The sequence below is a fragment of the Kogia breviceps genome, chromosome 5 (assembly GCF_026419965.1).
Source record: "Kogia breviceps isolate mKogBre1 chromosome 5, mKogBre1 haplotype 1, whole genome shotgun sequence".
NCBI lineage: Eukaryota > Metazoa > Chordata > Mammalia > Artiodactyla > Physeteridae > Kogia > Kogia breviceps.
The window spans coordinates 54,223,843-54,229,842 of NC_081314.1; positions in this window are offsets into that span (position 1 = coordinate 54,223,843).

The following is a 6,000-nucleotide window of genomic DNA, read 5'->3' on the forward strand; positions in this document are numbered from 1 at the left end:
TCAACAGCTTTGCAATGGTGGAGATTTTTATGTAGGTGATCTGCCACCTCCTTCCTCATCTAAGTTGGAAACACTTGGTTTATATTTAATGAGTTTCTTGTTATGTCCTAAGTATTGTGGCACATATATACTTTGTTTACTCCACATCACTTAGCATATACTAAGCATTCACTAAATACTATTAATACTAGCTTTTCCTACATCCATTTATTATTTTAAGGGAAATTCTTATTATAGTGCAGAGTTAGATGATTTAAAACATTGCTACTCAGCCCTCAAAATAAGTATTGCAAATGAAGGAATCATAGAACAAGCTGAACATATAGCTCTACTGAGGAAGAGTATATTAAAAAACTAAAGAGAGAGGTCATTTAAAGACAAGAAGTAAAGCTAGATATTTACTATACCATTCTGAAGTGTGCTGTGTCATTGTTCTTATAGTGTGGTCTAGCTGTGTTTTTAACAGCATTATAACTACATTTGAAATTTTTTTAACAGCATTATAACTACATTTTGAAATGAGGATCTCTCTTGATAAAAATATGGAAGCTATAAAGAGAAGTATCATGTATGCAGCCTAAAAGTTGGCTTGACCAAGAAATTCTTTAGAGATTCATTTATATCGTTTGGCTCAGGGGACCTGGAGAAGGAGTTGTAAGATATGGAATGGTAGTCCAGATTTGAAAAGGGAGGTCTGCTAGGTCAGAAACAAATTCTTCTTTATAGAATCCAACTCATTTGAAATGAGGGAGAAAACTGATGGATGGTTTAACAGGAAATGTTTGACTGAAGCCTGCCTACTGTACCCATAGCTACCTGCCGACCAGAACGTGACTCCCTGGTGACAGCTGCACTAATTATAGAAAACAAGTTGAGTGGAAGAATATGAATTATGTAAATTTACAATCACTGAGGATCCTGTTGGAGCCTTTAGGAATTTTGATTAATAAAAATAAACCTAGGATTTTCTTACATTGAAAAGCAACTAAAAGATGAAGAATAATTTGCTATAGTCTTAGAACAGCAAAGAAACAACATTTATTAACATGTTTTCCTTACTGCTTATTCATTGTATTACATATAATTACATGTCATTGCATGTGTATCATTTATTACTGTAAATTACTTGCTGGTAACAGCCATTTTGTGGATTGGAAGTATAAAGTGTGTTTTAGGCTGCATGTTTATATTTTTATTTTTTGTTTATGAAAAATAATGAAAGGTACCAAAAAAAGTCATGTTTTTCATAAACCCATGCTACTAAAAGAGAAGACTGCAACTTTCTCTGCTCCATTTCAACCAGTCCTCTTATTCTAACATATAAACCTAGCTTAAAAGCTGAGGATTAGAAAACAATCAAGAATGGGAAGCCACTCAATCTTCTAAAAGAAAACGTTTTTGTTTGTGTTAATAGATGAGCCATTGAAACTGATACCTTAATAAAGATGCTTAACATGGTTCTTTACACATTTAGAAATTTGATAAACTCAGGCTTAGTGAATATGTTAACAAAAGTAAGTGAAACTCGTGTTTAAAAATTTTTATTAGTGAAATATTACTCAACACAATTTAATATGCTGTAATTTTATTTTATGTTATTTTATTTATTTATTTTTAACTGTGTTGGGTCTTCGTTGCTGTGTGAGGGGTCTTTATTGCTGTGTGCGGGCTTTCTCTAGTTGTGGCGAGCAGGGGCTTCTCTTGTTGCAGAGCACAGGCTCTAGGTGCACGGGCTTCAGTAGTTGCAGCATGCGGGCTCAGTAGTTGCGGCACACGGGCAGGCTTCAGTAGTTATGGCACGCAGGCTCAGTAGTTGTGGCACAGGCTCTAGAGTACAGGCTCAGTAGTTGTGGCGCATGGGCTTAGTTGCTCCGTGGCATGTGGGATCTTCCCGGACCAGGGATTGAACCCGTGTCCCCTGCATTGGCAGGCGGGTTCTTAACCACTGCACCACCAGGGAAGTCCCAATATGCTGTAATTTTAAATGACTCTTTTTTTCCTACTCAGACACATTGGAAATGCTGCTAAATTGTTTCAGTCGCCAACTCACTGAACAACAACAACAATAAAAGACATTACTTGCTGCATATCAGGAAGGTGAAGGGTCTACCACTAAGGCAGCACAATTCACAGGAAAGGTTCTGTTCTCACTCCCCATCATCATAGCACTTTGACTAAGCTGGGAAAACACCATTACATCATGATCAGAAAACCATGCGAATGCAAAATGCTCTACGTTTATTGCCACTCTTAATTCCCAAGTATGTATATTTTAATAATCTACAGTTCAAGGGAGAGTACCCAAGCCTTTTCTCAAAGGCAGACCGCTCACGATTTGTGCTACACTGAAAACCTCTGTACAGACAAAGCACAGCTCAAGGATACCTGAGTGTTCATATTTAGCACTGACACAGAGCTTTCATCTGTAATGTGCTTTACAAACATTGACTAACTAAGAGGAACAACACCCCTGCAAGGTATTTAGCAGGATGAAAAAATGAAAATTTACAAGAAAGACAGCCAGGCTGCATAAATCATGAAGTGTTAAATCAACATGACCTGGAAACCAGCAAGACTCCCACCCGTTTCTTGCCATGACGGTCTTTTAGATTTTATGCCAGGAGATGGTGGTGGTGGGGTGATGTCTGGGTGGGAGGGCTGTGATAAAATTCTAAGTATCACATTTGCAAAGGGAATTGTTCTACTAGCTCAGAGAAGGGGCTTCAAGAATATAATCCATTTAGAAGTACCCGAGAGAATAGGAAATCAATACAGTATTTAATTAATCTACTGCAGATTGACTTCACATAAAGGAACACCAACCAGGGAAGTATCATGCTAGGAAATCTGACAGTGCACGGTTGGAGAGTCTAAGAGGGCAGGAAAATGGCCTGGGGTATAATCTGCATTTTTCATTCTTTCAGGAGGTGTGTATGGAAGGGCATCGTGACTGTCCTGGGGTCTGACTGCAGACTTCCCTTCCCTGTTCTATGAAAGCAGTCTCAACAGGTAACAGCATTACACAATGGTGAGTGGAATAAGTCCAGTAGCTTTTAGAGGACAGAATGGACTGTCATTCAGTTTAGGGCTTTGGATGAAGACTGGGATTCTAACTAGTGCTGTAACCCCAGTCTCTGTTTCTTATTTATTTATTTATTTGGCCGACCAGCATGTGGGATCTCAGTTCCTGGACCAGGGATCAAACCCGTGTCCCCTGCAGTGGAAGCGGGGAGTCTTAAACACTGAATTCCTCTTCATCTTTATATGGTTTAATAATCTCTCTCAAAGAGGTGCCGGAAAATGAAATGAAATGGACGTGAAAGTGCTTAAGAGCAAGAGTAGATGCTCAATGAACTGTAGTTCTCTCCTCCTTACTGTCTTTGGTGAACTGCAGCTATGAGGCAGGTACTGTTCTGTCTCAACCTCAGGAGGTCTGCCGTCAGTGGAAGCAGTTATAGAGTCAGGACCCATCTCAGATGCCCTCTAGAACCCCCAAGGGCCCGTGTTTAACATGAACCACGTGTGCTACCGAGGACCTGCAATGTGGCTAGTCCAAGAGACGAGCTCTCACTGTAGACTACAAGCCAGATTTCGAAGACTTAGTAAAAGAAAAAGAATGTAAAATATTTTATTCATAATTTTAATATTTATTACATGTTGAAATGAGAATATTTTGGACATATTGGGTTAAATAAAATATATGAAAATTAACTCTACCTCTTTTCACAGTTACAGGGATGAAACCCACGCTTCCACTGCCAGGGAAGTCCCTTCACATTATGTTTCTTTCTTTTTTTTTTTTTTTTTCACATTACATTTCTATTAGGCAGTATTGTCTTAGACTTGGAACATAACTCTCAAATATCTTAGATCACGTACTTCATCAGTGAAAAAAATTTTTGAAAATGCATCCCCGAATATATAAATTTTTAATTTATAAGTATACTTTATAAACATTAGAGACATACATAAGCAGAAAGCAAACAGATGGATAGAAGTCTTGGTATCTTCTTCTCACACCCTGATGATCACAAGTATACCCCTAGGGTGTGCACAGGCCCTTTGGAAACTGCTACCTTAGAAAGGGCCCTTGATGAGGCAAAGGACTCCCACACTCCTTTAGGGAGTAGGGGAAATGGGTGATTATAATTGGAGAGAAACAAAATTACAATAAAATTGTAACAATACACAGATTGCACAAGTACAACCAAAGTAAAATATTACAAATGTAACAACATGAGTAAGAAAAAAATGCAAACAGTAGGCTCCCTTCAGTTGCAGCTGCAGAATTGTTGAGTGGGGGTGTGGCCAAGTGAGACGCCATGAGATCTAGCCGGAAGCTCCCTCTTTGTAGATCTTTACAGAAGATTGGAAGATGTCAACTGTCTGAATCAAAGTTATGGAGGAGGGACTAAGGCATACCCTAGGTGTTGCCTGGTAGTTTCTTCTCCCACCACTCTCATACAGAAACGAGGGGCAGATCCTGGGTTTTAAACATTCACTAAGAAGAGGGGGAAAGGAAAGTGCCAGGGAGGAAGGGAGTGGAGAAAGAGACGGTGCCTACGTTTTCAGGTCCTATGAGCAGAGGTGTGGAGGTGTGGAGGCCCACTCCACGTAGGACCCCACAAAGTGACAAGATCTTTCTGATGAGAAGCATTGGGAGATGCTAAGATTTGAGGGCAGCAGAGAAAGACTCCTGTGCCCAAGTTTGGCCCAAGAACCAAAGAGATTATGGGCTTGGGTGAGGCATAAGGCCTTATGTGTGCTAGAGACCAGAGGACCTGCCCCATATATTCTACAATACATGAGACCATCTGGAACTCCTGGATGACCTTAGGGATGGGAAGAAGCCCAAATCATGACTGAGATTAATTTCCTGGCAGCAGAATTATTTGAATTAGAGATACATAGAAATGTGACACATTTTTAATGAAAAAATCATAATTATTAAATGTACATAGTTACATAGTTTAAAATGTGAAATAGAGTATATGTGTACCTGATTCACTTTGCTGTACCCCTGAAACTAACACATTATAAATCAACTATACTCCAATAAAAAAATTTTTTTTAATGTGAAATAGAAATGAAATGAAAAGTCCCTTGTCCTACCTCCACACTCCAGATTCCCACTTCCTGGGAAGAGCCACCTTCAACTTTTTTTTTTTTTTTTTTTTTTTTTTGCGGTATTCGGGCCTCTCACTGCTGTGGCCTCTCCCGTTGCGGAGCACAGGCTCCGGATGCACAGGCCCAGCGGCCATGGCTCACGGGCCCAGCTGCTCCGCGGCATGTGGGATCTTCCCGGACCAGGGCACGAACCCGTGTCTCCTGCATCGGCAGGCGGATTCTCAACCACTGCGCCACCAGGGAAGCCCCACCTTCAACTTTTTTAGCTATTTCTTCTCACGCTTACCTCCATAATTCTAAATAAGGTATTCTTACTATTTCTGAAGTTTTTGAGTTTTATATATTGCCTAAGAACTTCTCACTATAGAAGATGAAAGTTCATACACACACACACACACACACACACACACACACACACACTTTGCCTCCCCTCTGTCCTCTCAATATAGTTATATCACAGTTTTGTAATTTGGGTTATTAATAGAGTATTTACATTACTATGACTGTGCCAATGTTATTCACAGCAGAGCCAGGTAATGTATTATAATTTCTTTTCTTGAAAATTTTTTCTTTTTTCTAAAGTTAATAAGTACCTTAAAATTTTTTTCGTTTTTTTATGAACCTATGAACCACTCATTCATTCTCAAATTTTCTCACAACACAGTAAGGCTCTCTCGATGTGTTCAAACACTAGGAAGTGTGTCATTTTTTTTCATTTCTCTCTTTCCTGCATTAATCTGGACTGGAGCATGCTTGTCATCCTGGGGCTTCCTTTCACCATCAGTCTCACATTTCCCTTTGCCCTCATTTCTTGAATTTTTGTTGTTGTTCTTGTGGGTTTATGCTTACTTTATTCATTTACTTCACTTAAAA